Raw genomic sequence first — 27,398 nt, forward strand, 5'->3', positions numbered from 1 at the left:
GTTTCTTTGAGCCCTATCTCTTCCATTTAGTTCATGTCTCTGGTGTTCTCCATCTTTCATTCTCCAATATCAAGTTCCCCACTAGCTTCAAAGATGAAAAGCTTCTCCTTGTCTTCGGGGGAAAAAATCCTTTGCTATCAATATATTCTTCTACTACAAAATATATATATTGGGCAGCCCACGTGGCTCAGCGGTTTAGTGCCACCTTCAGTCCAAGGATGGGAGACACAGGATCGAGTCCCACATCGGGCTCCCTGCATGGATCCTGTTTCTCCCTCTGTCTCTCTCTCTCTCTCTCTCTGTGTGTGTCTCTTATGAGTAAATAAATAAAATCTTTAAAGAAAAAAAATATATATATATATTTTGTCTTTTTCTTTGATTGGAACTAGCCGATTTCTAATACTTTTTCATGCTTTTACTTTTTTTATCAGTGTTTTACTTCTTAATATGTTTAATTTGACCTTTGTCTCAGCTATTGCTGTTCTGTTAAAACATTCTCAATAATTAGCAATTATACCCTCCAACCTGATAACCTTGCCTTTGTCCTTCTTAACAAGGTGATCTTTCTCTTTTCAACTCCTGACATCCCCTTCCTTATGAAGAGGGTTCAGTTAGCATGACTCTGGGCTTTGATCTGATACTGTGGAGATGATGCAACTTATCTGACTCATAAATTTGGGAAGGAAAACTAGGCCTATTGAGCTAACCTCCAGCTGCTTCTTACTGGTGGTGAATCTGCCTGCAGAGAGCTTGGGTTATACATTCAGGTACCCACGTCAGCCTATCCAGATATAGAGTTGACTGTGATCAGATCAGAAAACTGGATTATTTTAGGATCCTGTTGGGAGGTCCATTGGCTCAGCAGTAGTAAAGCTGTTATTTTTCATCCTTTGTTCTTTGTCTTATTTGTTGTTTCAACACCTAGATTTGGAAGAAAACCCCCTATGATACTTTCTCCTCCTGTGGCTTCTGATACATACTTCATCTCCCACCTTTCCAATGGTTCCTTTTTTGTGGTTCTTTTATTAGGTTTTGTTATTTCCTTTTTTTTCTCTTCACAAACATTTTACATTGAATGTCCTACTTCTCTCTTCATCTTTTTTCTCTCCCTTGCACACACATCTCACACATACATATATACACATACATACATATGTACTCATACATACACAAAAACACACACATATATATATTCTCATTACACTCATAAAGGAAGCTCAAATGTTTTCCTTGTATTGAATAAATCTTCAGACTGCTCCTCACTGATATTCATGTTTTGTGATTAAAACTTACCATTAAAACCAGGCATTCTGCGTCAAAAAATGGAGTGATCTTAAGCATCTGTAATTTAATTCTCTGTATCCAAGCACTTGCTAATAACTGACTTTGCACAATTATTAACTTTCAGAGCTTTGTTTATGTATTCTCAAATCATTATCAATAAATTTCTTAAGTGCTTATGGAAAATCTATGTGCCAGCCACAATAATAGATGAAAAAACGAGTAAGTATGAAACAGACATGGATTCTATTACCAAGGAACTTACATTTTAGAAGAGGAAAGACAAATATTAAACATCCATAATTACAAAATGTGACAAGTGGCGTGGGAGGGGGAAGTGCTATTATAAAAAATAGCAAAGGAACTGGTATACACTGTTAGATGAGGAGATGCCTCACTGGGGAAACGATATTTGATATGAAAACTGAAGAATTGGTTGGAGTATACTTGATAGAAGGGAATTATAGTTCTTAGAATGAGATCATAGACATTTGTTTTATTGTGCTTCATAAGTGACATACATGTAGCATATATTCAATTTCAAGCTATAAAAGTTACAAAATAAAAAGAAGCTTTATATATAAGCTTTTCATAGAATTATGGGATAGATAACATTTATCAAAAGTGTAAGGTTGCATTTGTACGAACACATATACACACATGCACATACATGATTCTTATAGGAACCTCGTAAGTTTAACAAGCAGCTAGAGTCAAATCAATCAAAGGCTCTTGGTATCCAGCTTTAAAAAATCTGAATCTTTCCCATTTGAGAAGCTTTAAAATGGACTTGCCACAAGAGATGCAACATATATGGCTCTGATCACCTTATAGCAACTCCTTTGAAAATGGATTTATAGTAAGAAATTGACTCCAAATTCATTGGTTCCCAATCCTATTGCCCCCAAAGTGAAAATTATGAAGATGATGAAGACAATTGCAATCTCACGAGGCAGAGCATGAGCGCTGTATTCAGATAAGCCTAAAATTATACCTCAGGTATGAGTTCTCTCTCCTCATAAAACAGAACTCTAAATTTAAAGAGATGTTTATAGTATTCTGAATGCAACCTCTAGACAATATGCTTATTATATCCCAGAATAGCACATCCTAACTTTCCACGTCATCTGGCAGGTGTACAGCCATGAAGTCATGGGGGAATGTCTCACAGTTGCTACATGTAGCATTTTATGTCTTACAGCAGCAGCTTAATTATTCATATCATTATCATTGTTTTTCTGCAAGACTTTTGTCTTAAATTTAAATTATGAAGGCTTCTGACAAATGATAAAATTATTGTATTAAAACTAGTGCAAAAGGCTTAATGACATTTGTTGAAGTTTAAATGAAGATTCAGAGAATGTGTATAAAATAGTCAATGAGATAAATATCAAACTTCATTTTTAGCTCAATATATATTTTGTGAATTTAGCTTTCTAATGAACATGTGCAATTGTTCATAGACATGAAACAAATAGTAGCTGCAGTTCTCATATTGATTAAATTGCTACTTCTAAATTTTTTAGCCAATAGTGATTTTGGTTGCCATTTAGGTGATTTCCAAGGTTATGTGCCTAGGAACCATCTTAGACACTGGAAAAGAACAGCCAGATTTCCATCTAGATGTCACATCCCTCAGTAGCTCAGACTAGAGCTTTGTCCTAAAGGGACCGGTGCTCAGAAAGTATGGCTCATTTCCCGTAACACTAGTTAAGGTTTCAAATACACAGTTAAGAGTGAAAAATGAATAAACAAATTGGACCTGCCAGAGCCTGCATCACCAGTCAGAGAAGCAGAGAAGGAGAACAAAGAAAAAAAAATGAAGGAAAACTAATGTGGCCTTGTCCCATTCCAGAGCAATGCTCACAGTTTCGGAAAAATCTCTTTGCTTCCATTTACACACCATGAAGACTGATCGTTATAGTTGTGGTAGTGAGGGGAGACACACACAAGTGCAAGCAATCTGAAAGTAAAGTGCTGCCACAAAGCATCCCCCAGCTCACTCTGTTCTCCTCCAAGGCAAGACTGCATAGAGATTGCTGACAATGTCACATGCTAAATTCATTTTGTGCTTTGGTGGGCATGATTTGTTCTTCTGGTAGAGACAGAAATTCACTAGGGACACACATGAGACTGTCACACTCTTTCCATTTTGCACTAAAACAGATTGGAATGCCAAAGGTGGTAAGGTGGGGGTTGCACAAAGGAGTAGTTGCAGGATGTGTAGCCTCCTTTCTTGGTTGAATCATGGGACATGGCCAAGGCAGGCATCCTTCCCAGATCTTACTGGGGAGACATCCTCAACAAACACTACCAAATGGGAAGAGAAGGGAAGAGAAGGGAAGGGAAGGGAAGAGAAGGGAAGGGAGGGGAAGGGAAGAGGAAGGGAAGAAGGAAGGGAAGAGGAAGGGAAGGGAAGGGGATAGGAAAGGAAGGGAACGGAAGGGAAGGGAAGGGAAGGGAAAGGAAGGGAAAGGAAGGGAAAGGAAGGGAAAGGGAGGGGAGGGGAGGGGAGGGGAGGGGAAAGGAAGGGAAGGGAAGGGAAGGGAAATGAAGGGAAAGGAAGGGAAAGGGATGGGAGGGGAGGGGAGGGGAGGGAAGGGAAGGGAAGAGGAAAAGAAGGGAAGGGAAGGGAAGGGAAGGGAAGGGAAGGGAAGGGAAGGGAAGGGAAGGGAAGGGAAGGGAAGGGAAGGGAAAGGAAAAAAGGAAGGAGTGAAGGAAGGAAGCAAGCAAGCAAGGCCACTACAAATCTTTCAAATCTAGATTTAAAATGCTTTTGGGACTTCAGGCTATTACTTTAAGCAACACCATCCCACCGGGCAGATGAATATAGATTTTGATTCCTCCATGTCTATCTAACACCTCTTCATAAAATACCCTCCTTCGCTTCACCCCAAGCATCCCCACAAAGAGCAATTAAACCCCATTACCCTTCGGCAGGGCCACTCAGGCACAAGGGACACTGACAGCCTGTGAAGCTGTCATCAGATAATCACTATCAAGGTAGCTCAGTTCCTGTCAAGAGCAGCCAACAGAATTCAGCCTGGAGCCCAGAAAGCGGCTCTAGCACTCTCAGGAATCCCACCCACTCTGAGAAGCCGGACTCCTGGGTTTTCCCTGATGATTAGTGTTACTGCAGGGAAGTCTTCTGGGACGTCCCTTAGGGGAAGGAAGCCACCTGCCTCATCATCTCTCCACCGTATTAGCCGCCACCAGAACGGGAGTCCTCCCAGGACCCTGGAGGGAATCAGAGTATTACTGTCATTTACATATCATTAAAGAAAACCCAGGGCAAACCACTAGAGGAAGAATGAGTCATGAATGTCTGGTCAGCCCTTCTTTTCTCTGGGTACCCCTTGGTCTGAGAGCCCAGTTTAGGGACCCCCATAGTATAGTATGTTCTGCTCAGTGTTCCTTCTCAACCACCAACTTTGCAAGGTGTGAGGACAGTCTTCATAAGTCATGTCAGCCTGTTAACCTTTAGAATATTGGCATTTTCCAGTCTTGCAGGTAAATGAATCTTATAAGAAGTGCAGGTAGACAATCCCCAGTGTGCAGCTCAGAGAGCAGCATTTGAAGGCTTCCAGCCTGGCTCAGAAAGGGCAGCGCCTCTGGCTTCCCTCAGCACACCTTTCAACGGGCAACCGACAGGAAAAACTTACAGTTTTGCCTTTTTTCCTCACCTCAGAGAAGCACACAGAGAAGTAAGTGGATCAATGGGGTGTCGTCAACGAATATTCACTGAATGCTTGATGTGTCTAAGTCTTCCCTAGAAGAAGGAAAAGGGGAGCAATGGAGGAAATCTTCCCACAAAAGTAAGGAGGGAAAGGGGAAAAAAAATAAAAGCAAAAACATACTTGTTCACATATTTATATTTAATGAAGTCTCTGGCCTTTATATGAGCAATAAATTAATTTTATGAACTCACGGCTTATAAACATTTAGAGAAAAAAAACGTAAGGTAAACATTATCCAGCTTGTAGGCTAAAGAGCTGAAATGGACCCTAGAGATTATCTTGATTAACCTTTTCCATTTACCACTAAGGGAAAAAACAGCTCCAGGAGGGAGGTGGCTGAGAACACAGATGGGGGAACACAGACCAACCACTTCTCCAGCTAACGAATAATAAGTGGATTGGCGCAGAATTAACCAGAAAGTTCGTATCAGACAAAGAATTGGAATGTCACTGGATTCCCAAGCCTTTTTGTTTTCCTCTATTTTTAGATCTAAGTTATTTAGCTTATTTATGCAGATAAAAAGCCAGAGAACCACTAAAGTAGTAAAACACTTATTCATAGACAACAAAAAGACATTTGAAAAAGAAGTAATAAATAGGCACAATAAAATCTGACTAATTCAAAATGCAGGGAAGACAGGTAAGGGGAACTGACTCATTTGGGTAAAAAGTATTTTTATATACTTTATATACAGGGATACAGCTAATGACTTTGTCTTATACAGCTACTTCCAGATTAACTTTAATGAAAATAAGTGTTATATTGTATGTGGACGTGCCTTCTAGAAGGGTATGTGATAGGGATGCTATTTTGAAACACTTCCAGGTACTTCTTATCTCGTTTTCATACAGATTTTCCCTCCTCCTTAAGCTTTGTATCATTAGGGGTAGGCCAAGAGACTGTTGGCTAAAAGGAGAAAGAAGAAAGATGCAGTTTGGTCATCTACCTGAAAGGAATAAAAACTAGGGAGGAAAAAAACCTTTGGAGAGAGTGGCTATCAATGTTTTGGAGGAAAGGATGGTGGAGCCTGGAGAGGAAAAGAAGGGCCAGATCAAGGGGCGAGATGGAACTGTTTTCACTTTCTTCAGCTCAGAGTATAGAGAGGGGAGGTGGTAGGGGATGAAATGCTAAGGGGGAGACAGAGCACAGGTAAGGTTGGGAGGATCCGAACTCAGAGACCAGCCCCCACTGCTCTGCACACGAACCAGGGGAAACTACATCTCAGGGAAGTGTATTGTGCTTTGGGCACAATACCGCATCCCACATGGTGTGAGGGTCTCTCCGGATCGTAGCTGTGGCTGAGCAGGTGCCTGAGTGCAGTGTCGCTGAGCCGTGAGCACTGCAGGTGAATAGGTACAAAAGCATGAAGGACTTTGTGTGTGTGTGTGTGTGTGTGTGTGTGTCTGGGGGATGAGCATGCACTGGGGCTCATAGGCAGTGAGAGAACTAACAGACTGGAGTCAACCCTGAGTAAAGACAAGGTGGGCATCCACAGAAGCTTCTGAAACTCACCCAAATCCCTCTGTTCAGATGTTTCTCTAGATCTCCCTTTGTTTTTTGTTTTGTTTTTTAAGATTTTATTTATTCCTGAGAGACACACACAGAGAGAGAGAGAGAGAGAGAGGCAGAGACACAGGCAGAGGGAGAGGCAGGCTCCATGCAGGGAGCCTAACATGGGACTCGATCCCGGGTCTCCAGGATCACACCCTGGGCGGCGCTAAACCACTGAGCCACCTGGGCTTCCCCTAGACCTCCCCTTGTTTAACAGAAAGTTGGCTCTGCCTTAAGGGTCTAAGTGGTGGTGGTCTTCCCTTCCACATTCTTCACACCACTGTCTTTGGAGGTGGGATAGGTGTTCTTGTTCCTCCAGTCCCCTTAGAAACCCATTCCATCCCACACACCACCCATGTACACTTCCTTATCACAGCGATCCACGCACTCCTCTAAGTGGCAGGATCACTCCTTTTTAGTTCAGGAAACATCAGACGCTGGTTCATTGACACTCTTACAAATGCACTTGGGTCGTAACTGGTATTTCCATTTCCACATTGTTACATAAAAAAGCTTCCAGTATGCTTGCCTCTTAATTCCTTGACTTGTTCCTTGATTTACTTGTCACTGACCTGTTCTACGTCTTCCATTGTTCCTGCAAATACTAATATACTAGAAGTATATTAACATTTTATTTTTAAGGTTCTATTTATTTATTCATGAGAGACAGAGAGAGAGAGAGAGGCAGAGACACAGGCAGAGGGAGAAGCAGGCAGGGAGCCCGATGGGGGATTCAATCCTAGGACCCCGGGATCATGCCATGAGCTGAAGGCAGACACTCAACCACTGAGCCACCCATGTCCCTTCACTTTTTTTTTTTATTATTTATGATGGTCACACACAGAGAGAGAGAGAGAGAAAAAAAAAAAAAAAACAGAGAGGCAGAGACACTAGCAGAAGGAGAAGCAGGCTCCATGCACCGGGAGCCCGACGTGGGATTCGATCCCGGGTCTCCAGGATCGCGCCCTGGGCCAAAGGCAGGCGCCAAACCGCTGCACCACCCAGGGATCCCCTTTGACTTTTTATTTTTATTCTCACTATCCTATCAGCTTGTTGTGTATCTGCCTCACCTCCAAGTAGCCCGCACTTTCAGATGGTGCTTCCAGGGGTGGAGACAGGGAAAGTCCTGATTCATTGAGCCAAACTGCACTTCCCCGGCCACAGTGATTGGTTCAGAAATGGGAACATGATCTATAAGGCTCAATAAATACAAGGAATTGTTTGTGGAGAAAGTATCTTTCTTGATTATCTGAGAGAACCACCTGAGGGAGCTCTTAATTCTTTTTCTGGACAACGTGGCATAAAGATTTACCATCTGGAACTGCTATGGCCAGTTCTGCTATGACGCTATACATTGCTATACATTGATTTCAGCTCAGGTCATGATCTCAGAGTGGTGAGACGGAGCCCTGTGTCAGGCTCTGCACTGGGCATGGAGCCTACTTAACATTCTCTCTCTCCCCCTTACCCTCTACCCCTCCCCTATCCCTCCCATGCTATCTCTTGCTCTTCTCTCTTTCTAAAATAACAAACAAATAATAAACAGTTTATGATCACCTGAAAACTTAACTGTGTTGACCACCTGAGGGTTCGTTTTATTATAGCCACTGGCTTTATCCTCACCAGTAAACCCTTGTAAGCCCTGGTAAAAAGTCTGAATTCTATTATTCATGTAAGAGGGGAAAGCCATAGGAAGGTTTAAAACAAACAAACAAAAAAACAAACATGTTTTGACTAAAAATTGAGGCCCTAATATAAATAGGCCCTAATATAAACAAATGCATTCTGAAAGGCAGTATTCACATAAAATAATCATCACATTCACTCTATGATTTCTTTACGTACTATGGGTCCTCTTATATTTATTTTTGTTTTTTCCTGATAAACACTTAAGGCAATAATTGATTCAGAAACACAACAAAGGCAACTTTCAGGTATTCTTTATTTTCAGAACATCACTCAAATAATTGTATTGTTCTGACTTTTTATTCAAAATAGATCTCCATGTTCTATTATTCCTACTTGGGTCATCTTTATGGATGTACAATCTATGCAGTCACACAGGCCACAGGCTGGACAGGTCCCATGCTTGGCCTAAGGCTCTTTTGTAGCTATTTTCAAATTCTTAGTAATATTTGAATGAGAAAATCCATATTTTTCCTTTGCCCTGGGCCCCACAAATTATGCAGCCAATCCCGCTCCTACTTAGTCACTACTGTGCATGTTGGCATATGTACACACACGCACACTTTTACTCCATTGCACCCCCTACTTCAATAATAAAAATAGCTAAGGCTCAATAGGTTTATTCCTATTATGCACTAGATATAGTACTTAACACTTTTTTTTTAATGATAGTCACAGAGAGAGAGAGAGAGAGAGAGAGAGGCAGAGACACAGGCAGAGGGAGAAGCAGGCTCCATGCACCGGGAGCCCGATGTGGGATTCGATCCCAGGTCTCCAGGATCATGCCCTGGGCCAAAGGCAGGCGCTAAACCGCTGCACCACCCAGGGATCCCCAGTACTTAACACTTTATATACACTGTCTTTTTTAATTTTTATAACAACCTTATAAGGAAAGACTTTTACTATTCCTATTTATAGGTAAGACAAGGAGAGATTAAGTAAATTTTACCCAAATGTGCCCAACTTTTAAGAGACTGACCCAGGACTTGAATTAAAAGATTCTAACATAAAAAAATATTTATTTATTTGAGAGACAGCAAGAGAGACAGAGCACAAGCAGGGTGAGGAGCAGAGGGAGAAGCAGACTCCTCACTGAGCAGGGAACCTGATGCAGGGTTCAATTCCAGGGCTCTGTTATCGTGACCTGAGCCAAAGGCAGACGCTTAACTGACTGAGCCACGCATGCACCCAAAGATTCTAAATTTCAACTGCTGGGTTGCAGTACAGATATTTTTTTAAGTAGACTGCAAATTCTGTGTGTAAAAAAGTGAAGGGAAATAATACATTCTATCTAATTCTGCTTTCTGGTAGAAATTAGCATCACTATTTTGGATCAGAGCCATATAAGGTAGTCCATATGAGTATTAAAAGCCACTGATAATAATGACCTTTCTTGAGTAAAACATATGGATATGGGCCTTCAGTAAAAGAAACAAATTTATTTTAAATTATGCTCTACTAATATTCTGCAAGGCAGCTATGGAAACTAAAATACATGCACAATATTCCCCTTAATCTCCTTAAATATCAAATTTTGACTCATCCAGTTGTTTAACATTCATAACATAATGTTATAGGAGTTACGGATGAATTATTAATCAGAATCTGAAAAAAATTTATAATTACATATTTATAAAAGTAATCCCTATCTTTGGTTCTACACTTACTGAGAAGAAAAGGCAGCTGAATCTCGGCTCGAAGGAGCCAGCTGCCAGCTCTTTTCATTGCAGCACGAAACAATTACAGATGTGATGCCTTTTAAATATGCTTAAAATGCAAATTTAAAAAAAAATCAGTATTCCTAAAAACTAAGCTGAGAAGTATTAATAAACTCTAGTGTTACTAATACCAACTGGTTAGTAAGAAACAAAGACCACTTACCCATTTAAAAAAAACAAAACAGGTTAATTTCTGTGAACGTCTCAGGTTGACTTCACTTAACGTAGTGTACATTTTTTTCCTCATTTTAGACACTGAGACAAGACAAACCACTCCCCAGTTAGAGACAAATGGGCTTTTGCCCCTGCTTTGTCACATTCTATTCTAGGATGGATGCTCCTTTCAAATCACCACTTCATCTCCTCCTTACTTTCAGAAGATGAACCACACTTATTCTGGTAATAACTCATTTCAGTTTCCACTTTAATAATATAAAGATCCCAATGAGTTTCATTTTCCTACACTATTACATAGGAACAAAAAAATTTTCATTGCATTTGTCTTCAAACTATTCATGTTTCTTATAGTCAAATTTGTCCTCTTTGGGGATTATTTCTTTTAAATTTTGATCATATTTTCTCATTCACAATAAATCACATCAAAATGATTTTCAGCTTCTCTAATATGCTTCCATGATATTAATCTCCCCCTTGTTTGAATCACTTTGCAAATGAATCCTATCCTCCCAAAATACTTTCAGAAGCAGTTTTTTTTTTTTTTTTTTTTAAGGGAGAGAGTCAGGGGAGGGGCAGAAGGACAAGGAGAGAGAGAGAATCTTAAGCAGGCTCCACACCCAGCAAGGAACCTGACACAGGGCTTGATCTCACAACACTGAGATCATGACCTGAGCTGAAATCAAGAGTTGGATGTTTAAGTGACTGAGCCACTCAGGTGACCCTCAGAAGCACCTTTTTTTTTTAAGACTTCCCTACTCCCATCCTTTCCTAACACTGTGGGAACCTGATGCCTCTCATAAGTTTCCTTTATTATAGCTCTGGCTAAACCATATTGTGTAATATTTGCATGTTTTCCCATGTCTTTGATCTCCATTCCAAAAAGAATTTTCCCTCTATCCTTCTCAGTTATTGGCTGAGATCCCTGTAATAAAACACAGATTAATAAAGAAAAACAGAAGTTTATTACCATGTGTACCTCATGTATACATAGGAGATGCTCAGGGAAAAATGAGTAACCCACTGATGTGACTTTAGAATTCAGGTTTAAATATCATACTAAAAATGGGAAAAGAGGCCTTAAAAGGGAAATGTAGGTCTCTTCAGGCTACATGAGTTTTGAGAAAAATGAATGGTTCTCTCAAAGAATAGATGGGAGGTGTGAGAGTTGGTGACAGCGTGTGCCTGGGTATGGTGTTGACTTCTATTTTCCTCTCATGTGACAAGAGCCAATCTTCCTTGGTTGATGAAACTCCTGGGGAGTGACAGTTGAGTTCCTTTTGGAGGATGTGTCTTTAGTAGTTAAGGAGAGTTCAGAGAAGGCTTCTCCTTGCATTTGCTGTTTTTCAAGTGCCTACAGCTCAAAATCATCAGTATGCCCAAGTGGCATATTTGTGGGCCGCATCTCCTGAATTCCTGTAGTCATATTCTGGGGCAGCATAGTCTGTTGCCTCTCACTTCCTATCACAATCTAACATGGTAATAAATGTTTATTGTATGAGTGTTGAAGAAAATATAAATTTCAGGGAATTTGGGGTAGTGATTATTAGCATCAGTGTGTGAGGGACTCTATCATTGTACAATGGACTGAAACGTGGCAGTGTTAGTACACACTGTGTTTGATGAAGAAACTCCTAATGATTATCAGAAGATTCCTACCATGACTGAGCAACATTTCCAGCCTTTGTTCTGGTTGCACATGCCACTGGTGTTACTTAGCTGGGGCTAGAGCTACTGGGGCTCCTGGGCCAAGTTTATACTCAGTTTTTGAGAAAACGTCTTTTTAACAGTTTGTCTTCTGAGCCCTTGCTTCATTTTACAAAGGAGAGATGCTAGAAAAATATGCCAAAAAAGTTATCTCCGAAATAAGTTGGTTTTGTTGCATGGTATTTGATTACTATAGCTTGGATCTTAGGTCTCTCCTCGGAATAATTTAAGTAGTAAATTAGTTTATAAACTGTTTACTTACAACACCAACCATCTTACAAAACCACGACCTGATGATTCCTTTAGGAAAGAATCATTCCTGAAACCTGGCACATATCCTTCATCCCTGCAAAATCAGCATGATAAACCTTTGTTCTTCAAAATGTTCCTTGTATAACGGCATGCAGATCGTCCTCATGCTCTAAGCTTTACCTGGGCCATCTACAAGTGCTGAGAATTTATAGATTTACTACCAGAGTTTTAAAATGGTGTGTTTTTTGGTAACAAATAATTTTATTGACCTGTAATTTTCAGAGTTTCAAATGTATATGTGCAATAATAACATAAGGTTCAGATATATAGTGAACTCTGAGTAAAATAATAATACTTGATAAGAATGGTAAGTGTGAAATTTTTATTTTTTTTTCCTTACATTTTCACAATAACTGAATGACACCTAAGTTGGCTGGCATTGTCATTCTGCATCTCCTATAAGAATATTTGTCCACTTCCTTTCAAGATTCTTTTCTCATAGTAGTCTTCTTCTTACTAAGTTTTATACAAAGCTAAATTTCTGGGGTTTTGCATATGATATCATGCAATTTGTTTTTGCATATTATATTATGCAAAAAGTGCCCGAATATTGGTTTGGAGAATACGGGGAAAATATAAGCTACAAAGCATTCTTGAAATTCTCTCTTTGAGATGTGCAGGAGGAGGCTTCTCAAACAGAAAAGTCAGCACCCTTCAGAAAAGGTGAAATTGGGACAGAGTTATATAAACTTTCCATCAGAAGAGCTACACTATATATATATATATATATATATATATATATATATATACACACTATATACACTATAGTGTATATATATATACACTATATATATATATATATATATATATATATCCACCCCATATATATTAAAAGGAAAAGAAAGAAGTGGCTCCAGATATAAGCCTCAAAACTAAAGTTTCAAGGACAGATATTTTCAATTGCAGGTGCTAGTTTTCTATTTAAACTGCTTCTCCTATGGGCAGCTATATGTTCTGAAATGAATACCAACAGGGGTTGATTTATTTAATGACAGGTAATGATTACCTGCAATGCCAAGAGGACAGCTCGGGTGGTATAAATTTGGAGAAATATATAAACACAAAAACTAAATATTCAGATGAAATCTACTACTACTTTGGAAGCACAGATTAATAAAAGAAAACAGAAGTTTATTACCATGTGTACCTCATTCGAACAAGCTGAATATTTTAAAAAAACACTTTTCATTAGCAAAAGAATTATTTCTCTTTCATATTCATTTAAAATTTGGAACATCCTGTAATTATTGTTAAGTATTCTGACTGGTGAAATGTGTTGACAAATCAGTACATCCACTTTATTTAAGTGACCTAATAATCTGTCATTTGTATTTTACAAAACGGAAAGAGAATTTAACATCCCACCAGTTTAACCATGAATCCAGATTCTTTTATGTGCCAGTAATTTTGATAATATTTGCTCATAGAAAACAAATATAAAGCTTGTCCTTGCAGGATCTATAAACTCATTTATATGAATAATCACCAACAGATTATGACTGTGATGTAGCTTCACAAATCCGTGGGGTGTAAAACTGAACAGAGAAATTAAATAAATCACAATAGCCCAATTCAAACTAAGCAAATTGCTCTTCTTACATTAAATTGCACAAGGTCATTTGACTCACCCTGAGTTTGCCCGAATTACCCAAGTAGTAACTACTAAATTCCTTGCCTTCTTTTAGCAAAATTAGCTGCAGCAGTGGCCACTCTTGAGCCATCCATTTGACTTTGCCTTAACACGGTCCCTTAACAAAACTGCAGAATGACCCAATCTGGCAAACTCACCAGGGAAGGAAAGACAGCCTATTGACAGCTCCTGCTAGAAGAGTGGTTTATGTTTCATATCTGTTAACAACACACAGCTGTAACTTCCAATATTCTTGCCAGACCTCATGTTCTAAGTTTCTAGTTATAAAAACAGAATTTTTGTAACCCCAAGAATACCTATGAATACAATCCAATTCTAGATGGCTGGTATTTTGGACTCAAAGAAAAAGATGAATGTGATTTCTATATATCATGCTATGGTTCAAAGTTAGAGGTCTGAACCCTTTGGGGTTTCTCCCATCACTCACCACATGCTATAGTTAAGGAAAAGGATTAGCCAAGAGTAACTTTTATACCATAAAGGTCTATTTCTGAAAGCTTGTTCATCTTTTGCCGCTTACACTTTTCCAACACGATACAACTCCTAGCAATAAAGTTGGAGCCTCTCTTCTATTGAAGAACCGATCACCCAGAAATCAGAATATATTGCAGCTCTACCTCATTTAAGTCTCTTGAGAATTTTGCTAAACATGAAATTTTTAGTTACTTTTACTTTCTAGCTCAACCATTTTTAGTTTGAGAAAGAGAGTGGGCAAGGAGGGAAAGGGCAGAGAAAGAGAGAGAGAGAGAATCTCAACCCCAGGCCCCATGCTCAGTGCAGAGCCCAATGTGAGGTTTGATCTTAGGACCCTGAAATCATGACCTGAACGGAAGTGAAGAGTTGCTTGTTTAACCAACTGAGCCACCCAAGTGCCCCTCAGTTTGAGCTTTTAATGATTACTGATCAGATTTTTTAAAATTCTAAGACTGATCCAAAGCTTATTTTTCTTTTCCAAGGTCACTTTCAAATTCTACATTCTGACTTAAGATTCCTAATAACTTCTTCAAATAGATTGGCTTCTCCACAAGGTTTATTCATCCTGTTGTGAACAGTCATATCAAACAATCTCATTTGTCAATTTATAGTAACTAGCGTCACCAAATTTCAGGAAGTGCCTACTTTAGCCCAAGGAGTTGCTACCACAACTAAATAAAGCAATGCTAAATTGGCCAGCATAGATGCGAAAAGTGGATTTGCCTGGCTGTTAACAAGTACAGACAAGCTCAAGCCCCCAGAAAGTAAAAAATATTACTTAAAAAATAAAAATTCGGGATCCCTGGGTGGCGCAGCGGTTTGGCGCCTGCCTTTGGCCCAGGGCGCGATCCTGGAGACCCGGGATCGAATCCCACATCAGGCTCCCGGTGCATGGAGCCTGCTTCTCCCTCTGTCTGTGTCTCTGCCTCTCTCTCTCTCTCTCTCTGTGACTATCATAAATAAATAAAAATTAAAAAAATAAAAAAATAAAAAAAATAAATAAATAAAAATTCAACAAAACCACAATAGTAATCGATTTAATCAGAAAACTACATTTAACTCTTTTTTTCATTCATTTATTCAAGAATTCATTCACTCAGCAAATATTTACTGCGCAAATATTTACTTTGTATCATTTTATAGGTGTTAAAAAGACAGAGAAAAACAAGTCACAACCTTTGCCTTTTAAGAATTTATATCCTAGCCTAAAAAGACAGAATAAACTGACTAAATAAATAAAATATAAACTATGTCAGTTGATAATCAGTGCTATGGCAAAAATAAAGCAAGGAAGTGGAATACAGCATGTGGGGTCAAGAAGTAAAAGGGGCAAGAAGGGATGAGGAAAATAGTATGGAAAGGACCCACTGAAAAGGGGGCAGTGATCATATATTAAAAAGAGATGAAGGAACAAGCCACATGAATTTCCAGGAAGGGAGGGCAGATATGTATCTGGATCGAGGGAGCCAGAGCAAGATTAGATGGAGATAAGGAATAGGCCACAAAGATAAGGGCAGGTGGGGAGGAGGAGCATGAGGTCCCACATTCCCAGGGTCTGGCCATCCACGGGAGGCACTCTCAGTGAGGTGGGGCACCACTGAGGGGTTCTGAGTCGAGGAACAACATGATCTGCCTTAGGTGTCATGATGACTGCTGCTGGGATGAGAAAAGATTTAGAAGGACAAGAGCAGAACAGAGGAGCCTTCTTACTGTCCAGGACTGGCAGGCGGAACTTTTCATCCATCCTTTTCTAATGAGAACTCTCAGCATCTGTTTCCTCATGTGGCAAAAACAAGTGTACCTGTCGTGTCTTCTGAAGGGAAACTCCTCCGCAAGTACCATGGCAACTTCCTGTATGTTAAGAGTCATTCTATCAGTACAACCAAGGCTCCCTGTGGGCCTAAATGCTTTGAGAGAGCTCCTTAATTGCGTTTAATTAAAGAGCATGTAAACAATCTTAATTTGAGATGTCTATGTGAGGTTGGATTTTAATTATTTAATATTAAATTTAAAAACCCTCCCCTATAAGTGGAATTTTTTCTCATAGGGAAAATGGATGTAGCTACATTCTCTGGATTAGACATATGGTGAGGTAGTTTTATAACCACGAAAATATAAGCAATTTAAATCTGACACATGCTTAGAATTCTATAATATTGGTATTAAATATTATATACCTTAAAATTCATAATTATAGAAGAGAAAAATGCAAATATCTGTATTTCAGGAAGGTTTCTTTAATCTACAAATCACCATAGGATTCCATAAAATGAAAGCTCCCATAGTAAATTATTAATATATTGATGTCAACACTTTTATAGAAATGTAGTTATACTTTAAAGACTGAGATTTCCAACCTGGGTTATTTGGGCTCATTACTAAGTTCCTGAAGTCTATAATCCCTGAAATCAAAGGCAGAATTCTGTGTTTATGTATGTGTGTGTATAATATGGATTTTTCTGGAGTGATCATAGATCTCACCAGAGGTTCAAGGAGGGTTTTTACCCAACAAATTTAAGAACTACGGTACAGTGAGTATGAAGAGAAGATTGTAGTAGCAAGAAAAATAAGAGTTTAAGGAGATATTTTAGTATTTAATCTGAGAGACATTTTAGGGTCTTCTAAGTGCAGAGTACATGTAATTCTCACAAAAAGGATCTAACTCTTCTAAAATTTATGTTCTTCTCTAAAAGATAAATAAAAAGTACATAAAACAATTCAGGGAAAAGACAGGGAAGTGAACTGAGCAATGATCAGAAACCCAATCATACTAAGTAAAAAGGAATGTAGTACAAGGAATCAGGAGACCTGCAGAGGCAGGCCCCAAGTGCCAAAAGTACACCCAGCTGGAACTAGAACTGAGAGATCTCTTGTTTTCTTTCTCTTTTACTCTACAATATATCTAGATCTATTTTTGGGCTGTCAACTATCTCCAACAAGCTGATCATTTTTGCTCTTCCAAACATTGGGTTATGATTGGCTTTGGATCATCATGATGTTGATGCTGAATTCCCAATTCAGCAAGCTTCTAAGTCTCCAAGCTTAAATCAGATCCAGCTTCTGTTTCTTTTAAGAATATGTCAGTTCTTTAAAGAAAGAGAATCTGATACTCTCAGCTTGGGTTCTGAATCCATCTGTGCTCCAAGAGGTAGCATTATCTGGTATAAGCCTGACCATAGGGGCTGCTACTTTTTTCCTCTGGAAAACCCTGACTAATACAGATTTTATTATTGAAAGCAGTTCTAGAGAAACAGAATCTTGTTTTGTTTTTAAATATTTTATTTATTTATTCATGAGAGACACAGAGAGAGAGGCAGAGACACAGGCAGGGGAGAAGCAGGCTCCCCACAAGGGGCCTGATGTGGGACTCGTTCCCGAACCCTGGGATCATGCCCTGAGCTGAATTCAGGCAGACACTCAACCACTGAGCCACTCAGGCATCTTAAGAATCTTAAGAATGAATTTTCTTTCTTTAAAAAAAATTTTATTTATTTATTCATAAGTGACAGAGAGAGAAAGAGAGAGGCAGAGACTCAGGTAGAGGGAGAAGCAGGCTTCACGCAGGGAGCCTGATGTGGGACTCGATCCCAGGTCTCCAGGATCACGCCCTAAGCTGAAGGCACTAAACCGCTAAGCCACCTGGATTGCCCAAGAATGAGTTTTCTAAATACGTTCTGGGGTTCCTGGAATTGCTATTCTGATTAGATTTGGAAAAATTATTCTATTTCCCGTAGCAAAAATAGCACTGATAGTTCATAGTGTGATGTGGCAACAAAGAAACAGAAAATATCACCATTGGATATTCCTGATGAAATACTTACAAGAGGCAGGTTCTAAGTGACCATGTATTTGATCACTTAGAAGATTTTTGCCAAACTAATGAGTATTATGAGGTTGGCTGGTTGCTCCTAACTGTGCTGGACGAACTGGTGAGAGAAAAGGATGAGCTCAGGGATTCAAATTCCCTGCTAGGGTACTCTATAAATGACCTGCAAATTTCTAGGCCTACCCTTATCTCCTATAGCTGCAGGACTGAGGTCACTGAAAACTAAACCCAGAATCCCATTCTTTGAATGGCTGAATTACAACACAAATTGAATTCCTAATGTCAGAGGGTTTCAATGCTGTTTAAGTGAGGGCATGGACTGGAAAGGAATGGGGTCCTGAAAATTACCCTGGAAATGGACAGGAAGATCCTGATGAAGGTGAAGACATTTGAAGCCCTAAATTTTATTGAGGTTTCTTTGCCGGTAAAAGTGGTCATTTGACCCCCCCCCCCCCAATTTGAGGCAATTTACCCTACTTTGCCTAAGGAAACTGAAATGGCCTCCCCCAAGGAATTGTCTTGTGAGATACTCCAAGTTCTCCTCAGGAGGCTTGCCCACCACTCCTCTTTCCTTCTAACTCTAAGCTAAACCCAGGTCCCAGCAGGCCCAACAAAGTTACATGTAAATCACGACCCATGAGGACGTGAGCTACACTCTAAAAGAACTATGTGATGTTTCCAATGTACATAAAACAGAAATCTGGGGAGTATGTGACAATGGATATTAATGGTGTGAGATGGCAGTGCAACATAGAGTTGCATCAGGCCAAATTTATTGATACAGACCTATAAAGTAGAGATTCTGAATTTAACATTACCATTTGGTGGATGAGAAATAATTCTAACAGTTTGTCGGGACACTTTGGTTGGCTGAAACATGGACCCAAAGGTGGCCTACAATAACTAAAATGATATTTCAAAACTGCCATGGTATGTTATAGAGGAAGGGATCCAAAGGCTTAGGGAGATTTGAATGTTAGAGTAGATTTAGCATTTAAGACCTAATCCTAATAAATAGAAACTAATAAAAACAGCCTGTAAGGCTACTAATAAACCTATTTTGGTAGACAGTTGGAGACAGGAGGAAGGAAAAAGATGTCATATGATAACCACAAAAAATTTTAAGCTTAATGTTCTATGCTGCAGTGTGGAAGATTGAGATTTGGTTTGTCTTACCTTCTGTTCTTGCTACATATAATAAAGGAAACTAGAGGGACCCCTGGGTGGCACAGTGGTTTGGCGCCTGCCTTTGGCCCAGGGTGTGATCCTGGAGACCCGGGATCGAGTCCCACGTCGGGCTCCCGGTGCATGGAGCCTGCTTCTCCCTCTGCCTGTGTCTCTGCCTCTCTCTCTCTCTCTGTGTGACTATCATAAATAATAAATAAAAATTAAAAAAAAATAAAAAAATAAAGGAAACTAGAACAAGAAAATCACAATTTTAGAAAAGATCAACTTCTTATGATATAGTTTTTCTCCCAACCTACTGTTCTCACCTTTGATCTACACAGTAAGCTTTGAAGAATAGAAAAGAAAGTGTTCTCACTTGAAAGTTTAAGATCATAGATCTTCTTTCCTTACTCTGATTATAAATTTGTTGGGAAAAACCCATCATAGACTCTTGACTCTGTCTCCGTCTCTGCGAAACTAAGATGCAGTAGTACTTTTTCCGACCAGTATTCTCCCAGAATATGACATCATTAAATGTCGTATTTAATACTGTTTGTTATAAAAACAACAATAAAAGGGGGGGGGCATGTTAAGTTACTGGCAAGATCTTTATCTCCACCAAGCAAAGATCAAATAGACGTGTAATTGATATTTTTCTGACTACAAAAGTAAATATATATTGGCAAACATGTAATTGCCACTTTATAAGATACAGAAGTAAACCACGATGTACCAGTATATGTAGACAATGTATAACTAAGTCCAGGATAAACAAAAAGGAAATCTTGTGTTTCTACTCATTCTAAAATTGTATTATGTATCTAGTATTTACTAAATATATGCTACTAAATATTTCTGAAAAAAATGTAACTTTATGTAACAGTAAATACAGTTAGATGCTTACTTTTTGGGATCTCATTTCTTCATTGTCTTCTAGTATTTACAGATATGAACACACATAACCAAGACTCCTAGGGTTTTGCTAAAACATCCAAATAATTTCTTAAAATTGTTCCTGATCTGTATGGAACATATTTTATGTTATCAGTATTATTGTATATGTTCAATAAAAATAAAGAAAAGAGAATTTTAAGTGAGATGACTTGGACATTTGAAATGGAGGTTAAATATGCTTTCACTTAAGATCAAATGCCTACGGGCAGCCCCGGTGGCAGAGCGGTTTGGCGCCACCTGCAGCCTGGGTGTGATCCTGGAGACCTGGGATCGAGTCCCACATGGGGCTCCCTGCATGGAGCCTGCTTCTCCCTCTCCCTCTCCCTCTGCCTCTCTCTGTGTGTTTATGAATAAATAAATAAAATCTTTAAAAAAAAAAAGATCAAATGCCTACAATGAGTAGGCAGTGAAGTGAGCAAGAATAAAGAAATATAGAAGATACAGAATGTTAATATGGGGGATATGGTCCATTTGAAGTGGGACAAAATCTCTGCATTCTGGTTTAAATTTGCCATTTGGGAAGTGAGGCTAATAAACATTGCCAGACACCTTGAATTTTCAACAAAGCCAGAAATCCAAATTTCATGTTATTTTAAAGTATCAGTAATGTACTTTTCAACATTCAAAGCTGGTGTGCAGTGTCTAGATGGGTAGGTGTTGGGAACCTGGATATGCCCCAGCTTCAGACCTCTGGCCACTTGCTTGCAATTTCTTGGTCAAACAACACTTAAAATTAATTTCCTATCATACAGCTTCCTTAACTAATGGGAACAGAGTGCTGCATATCTCAGGCCCTCAAACATAAAATTGTGAGCTACGATTCAGTTTCTGAAAGCTAATTCAGAAAATAAATCCAATTCCTGTTGTAAAATTATGCAAACTAATTGAGCAATATTACCTTACATGTGCAATAGGATTGGGGTGGGCTTATTTCAATTAGGCAAACATGCAGTGCTCTGACAGGCAGAACAATTTCTAAGAAAAATATCAGGGAAAACCCTATATAAGCAATTTGGTTATGATCACAAACTGTTTCAAATCAACATCATCAATCTGTTTTAAATAAGCAATAAACAACTAATTAAAACTAGAATCATAACAGATTCAACAGTTAAAATTCTTGCTGCCAAACCAGCTATTTTTTATCTAGAAATAAATCTTCAGTTGACATACACATAAGTTATAGCTTCTAGGCTTCTATGCACCTGCCTCCTTTTTAGGAAGGAAAAAAATCAGCTTAATTTTTTTTCATAAATACAACAAATACAAGATGCAATCCAGTCAAAAGTCCCATCGACTTGCTAGCTTGGAAATACTTAGAGGCTTGACTAAGTGAAGTCAGTCGGCTGTATTGTTCATTCCTGTACCGTGCCTGTCACTGTCCTTGATATTCATTGTTTCACTCTGGAAATGAAAAGTCTACTCTCACAGGGAGGCTGGCATGACTGTTAACTGTATTTAAAGCAAAGTTTAAATATGCAAAGGAATGAACCTTTTCCCCAAGTGCAACATTTCCAAGGCTTCTGAAAATGCCTTTCTGCTTCTAAACTTCCACACAAGGGTGTGTGGGTGGCTCAGTTGGTTAAGCAACTGCCTTCTGCTCAGGTCATGATTCCAGGGTCTTGGTATCAGTCCTGATCAGGCTTCCTGCTCAGGGGGGAGCCTGCTTCTCTCCTGCTTGTCCTTCTCCTTCTGCCTCCTACTCCTCTTGCTTGTGCTCTTTCTCTTTCTCTGTCAAATAAATAAATAAAAGCTTTAAAAAATAATAAAGTTCCAGATGAGCCCCTAATACCTAATGTTTTTTTATACTGATGGAACTAGTATTTATCAATTTAGTTAGTTTTTTTTTATTGAAGTATAAGTGATACGCAATGTTACATTAGTTTCAGGTATACAATACAGTGATTAGATATCTAATCTTGGTAAGCACATAGCTCTATGCTTATATCTTTTGGCCCATACCTCAACTACAGCATTATTATGGCATTTATTTTAAGTCTTGTCCTGTTTTTTTTTTTTTTTTTGTTTTTTTTTTTTTTTTTTTATGATAGTCACACAGAGAGAGAGAGAGAGAGAGAGAGAGGCAGAGACACAGGCAGAGGGAGAAGCAGGCTCCATGCACCGGGAGCCCGACGTGGGATTCGATCCCGGGTCTCCAGGATCGCGCCCTGGGCCAAAGGCAGGCGCCAAACCGCTGCGCCACCCAGGGATCCCTCTTGTCCTGTTTTTAAACAATTTGTGTATGTGTTTTCCTTCACTGATTAGTACCAGGTACATGGAAAGCAATATGGTCCTATTTTTTATTGTTTGTCCACAGAAGACCAACATGTCATAGGGCCTTACATAGAATAGTATACACTCAAAAGATATTTACAAATTAATTGAAATACAAGGACTTGGAGATTTAGATATGAAAGTCAACCATCCTTTCACTGGTACTTTTGTTTTTGATTTGTACCAACAACTGGTGGCAGGTATCAACCAATAATTTTTTAAGATATAGATCACATTGTTGTTGAACTATATAGAAGAGCTTTTGAGTTTTCCAGTTGCCAGCAGAAGATGTCTTTTAGGAATATGAGGATAAGACATATACGTACATTTACCCTTTTTTTTTTTTAAGATTCTATTTATTTATTCATGAGACACACACACACAAACAGAGGCAGAGACATAGGCAGAGGGAGAAGCAGGCTCCCTGCAGGGAGCCCGATGTGGGACTCGATCCCAGAACTCCAGGATCACGCCCTGAGCCAAAGGCAGAGGCTCAACCACTGAGCCACCCAGGCGTCCCTACACTTACCCTTTAAATGGAGTATAGAAAGTGATATGACAAGAGCAATTACAGGATTATATGAAAAATCTCTGTTTCTCCCTTTGCTCAAATACAAATCCCTCAAGATACTGATCATGTCGGTCTCTTCACACTTGCAAAACTAAACACAAGACTTAACATTTAAGAGATGCTCAATAACTATTGACTATCTATTAATATATAACAATGAAAATTCAATTGGAATAAAGATGGCATCACCACCCTCATGATCATACCCAATAAAACATATAGTAAAGGAACTTCTAGGTAGCCAAGATAATGGTAGCTGCCTAAACCCAAACCTCCCCACATGTCCTCCAAAAATTATACAGATCAACAAATAAAACAAATGAAACCACACAAATTCTATATTTTCAACAAAAGTGGAAGACAGAAAACATAATTTCAGATTATCTAAAAGTAGAAAAATAAATATCAATTTCCATCAGAACTATTTCTTAAGCCCCCATCACAATCTTTTGTAGAGAGTTAGTGAGATTTAGAAAGAAAATCCAAAAGAGAAAAGACGGGATTCAGATAAAACATACTCTCACAGAGAATTTTAAAATACCAAAAAGAAACAAAACAAAGCAACAAAGAGGCAAACTGCACAGAGTAGTGAAAAATGACTTAAAAGTTTACATAAAGAGTGATGTCCTCAAAAATGGCAAAGTAGTTAGCTCCAAGGGCCCATCTCTCCCCAGAATTATTGAAAATAGAAGCATAATTATAAGAAACAACTCGGTAAGAATTCTGAAAAAAGTCAAAAGTTCTCAAAACCTACCGAACACTTAATCAAGAAAAATACAACTTAAAAAAGGTAAGAAAACTTTGCAACATTTTTATTTTCTCTTGCCTCACCCGCCTTCACAGCTCAGTGGTAGTCTTGAGACACAGCCCACACTCACAGTGGGAGACCTTGCTCCTGGTTTCTGAAGGGGAACAGAAGGGATCTTATCTCAAAGAATTGTGTTTGTCTGTTCTAACCTACCTGAGTAGCTGAAGAAGGCATTTGCTTTTGTTTTGTCTAACTCAGAATGTGCTTAAGAAAGAAAAGCATTGATACAGAAGGCTTCCCAGTAAACACTGTAAGCAAATGAGCAAAAGGGCCAACACTAGACATGTGGAAAGCATGGGGCAAGAACCTGGGGAGAAAGTTCTAGAGACAGAGTTCCTTTGGGAAATAAGGGCATTCAAAAGCACATGTGTGTAAACTGGAAAATTTTCAAAGCTCTGTTCATATGCAGGGCAAAAATGCTTGCTCAGAAAAGACTTGAGAAGACCCTAAGCTTTCAACCTCTAGGTATCCTTAAGGCTCAGGTTGAGCACCAAGTTAATGCTAAGGCAAAGTGGCAAATGACCTGACCCAGTATCAAAGGACATCCAATCTGCAAAGATTGAGAGAGTTTTATTTTCCTTTCTTTTCTTTTCTTTCTTTAATTTTCTTGTCTCTTTGCCTTTAAGTAAATCTCAGTCAAAACATTAGCTGAATATATGCTAAAAGAACAGAAAAACAGACTTCAGAGCTCACATATGCCAAAAAAAAAAAAAAATACAGACTTTAAAAAATTAGATTAGAAAAGTCTCTTAAAAAGTAAATATGTACATCCCACACACAACAAGCAACATAAACCCTAAGGAGGGAGAGAACCTGATTTCTGCAGGTACCACATGATTATACCCAAATATCAAGGTTTCAACCAAAAAAGTAGAAAACATGCAAAGAAACAAAACTGTGGCTGATACACAGAAGAAGGTTATAAAACCTATCTTTGAGGAAGCAAAATAAGAAGGAAAATAATATTGTCTTTGTTCATAGGGAATATTTTCATCTATGTAGAAAATCCAAAGAATTGACAAAACACTCCTAAAATTAATAAGTAATTCTTGGAAAGATGCAAGATTCAATGTTAACATGCAAGAGTTGACTAATTTCCAGCAAAAACAAGTAGAATTTAAAATTAAAACAATAATACAATTTACATTAGCAAAAAAATGAAATACTTAGGTGTAAGTCTAACAAAATATGTATAAGTTCTATTTGGCAAAAATAACAAAACCGTGATGAATAAAATCAAAGTACTAAATAAATGGAGAGATATTCCCTGTTCACAGATATAACAACTCAATATTGTCAAGATGTTAGTTCTTTTCCATTTGAAATACCGATTTAACATATTCATAATAAAAAATAACCCAGCAAGGTATTTTGTAGATACTGACAAACTTAGTCTCAAGTTTATATAAAAATGCTATAGTCCCAGAATAGCCAACAGAATATCAAAGAAAAAGGACAAAGTAGAGGAACCTCAAGATTCCAAAACTTACCATAAAGCTAAAGTAATTGACTTTGGTATTGGTAGAAGAATAAATAAATAGATCAATGAAACTTAAGAGTCCAGAAATACACCATATAAAGAATCAACTGATCCTTTGACAAAAGACCAAAGGCAATACAATGTAGCAAAGAGAGTCTTTTCAGCAAATAATGCTGAACAACTGGGCATTACTTACAAAAAAAAAAAAAAAGAATCTAGACACAAACTTTTCATACTTCACAAAATTAACTCAAAATGGGTCAGAGATTTAAATGTAAAATGCAAAACTATAAAACTCCTAGAAGGTAGCATAGGAGAAAACCTAATGACCCCAGTTTTGGAGAGGAATATTTAGATGTAACACCAAAAATATAGTTCATGAAAGAAATGATTGATAAGCTAGACTATTAAAATTAAAAACTTCTGTTCTGTGAAAGATAATGTCAAGAGAAGGAAGACATAAGTCCAGACTGGCAGAAAATATTATAAAGCATGTAATCTGACAAAGAACTCTTAGCTAAAATACAAAGAAATAGAAAAAAGCAATAAGAAAAGGAACAACCCAATTAAAAAATGGCTGAAAGACCTGAACAGACATTTTACCAAAGAAGATATACAGGTGGCAGGGAAGTATATGAAAAGATGCTTAGTATCATATAGTCTTAGGGAATTGCAAATTAAAACAACAATGAAATACCATTACATGCTCAGGATGGCCAAAACCAGATACACTGACAACCCTATATCTTGGCAAATGTGTGGAGCAATGGGAACTCTCACTCATTACTAGTGGGGATGCAAGTGGTACAGTCATTTTGGAAGACAGTTTGCCAGTTTCTTACAAAATTAAATATATGCTTACCCTGTGATCCAGCAATCATTTGTATTAACCCATATGGTTGAAAATCTACGTCCACACAAAACCTGGACACTGAGGTTTATGGCAGCTTTATTTATAATGGTCAAAAGTTAGAAGCAATGCACATGTATGTCAGTAGGTATGTTAATAAATAAAGTGATACATCCAGATAATGGAATACTATTCAGCACTAAAGAAATGAATAATCAAACCGTGAAAAGACATGGAAGTGAAAGAGAGAAATCTGAAAAGGTTTCATACTGTATGATTTCAAATATATACCTTCTGGAAAAGGCAAAGCCATGGAGACACTAAAATGATCAATAGTTGCCAAGAGTCAGGGGGAGGGTTGAATAGAGCATAGAGGATTTTTAGGGCAGTGAAAGTATCCTGTATGATACTATGATGGTAGATATATGCTATTATGCATTTTTCAGAGTCCATAGAATACACAATATCAGGAGTGAACCCTATGTAAACTGTGGACTGTGGGTGGTAATAATGTGTCAAGGTAGGTTCATGATCATAACAAATGTACTACTCTCACATGTAAGACCTTGACAGTAGGACCAGGAATAAATGGGGCTTCTGTGCTTTCTCTTCAGTTTGACCGGGGACCCACAACAGTCCTAAAATAGTCTATTTCTTTTTAAATGTGGTGGCAAGAGAGGAATAATAATACATAAAAGTTTTATGTTCTGAAGAGTAGAAATAATGCAACTAAAAGTCAGTGGAACAAGTAGATATAAAATGGAAATATAATAAGACAATTAATTGTTATATGGCAATAAGAAGCAGCAAAAATATATTATTAAAAGCTGACAAAAAGACATTAAAAGGTTAAATTTAAAAAGTGGAGAAACAGGGCATAAAAATGTATAATTCATAAAGGTAAACACTAGAAAAATGGTATAACCTTATATATAAAAGTATACTTCTTTTTAAAAAGTTGAGTTTAAAATATTGATATCCAAGCCCAATTCAAGACAAAAAGTGAGAATAATAAAAGAGAACAATTTGTTCTCAATTGCTAAAAATCACAATAAAGTTGAAACAGTAGTGACTATATATCAAACAACACAGTGACCACGGCTCAGAAGTAGGAACTGCAGAAGATGCTAGAGACATACACTAATAGAAGATTTTAACATACTACTTTTTTAAAAT

This window comes from Vulpes vulpes, chromosome 16, assembly GCF_048418805.1.
Source record: "Vulpes vulpes isolate BD-2025 chromosome 16, VulVul3, whole genome shotgun sequence".
NCBI lineage: Eukaryota > Metazoa > Chordata > Mammalia > Carnivora > Canidae > Vulpes > Vulpes vulpes.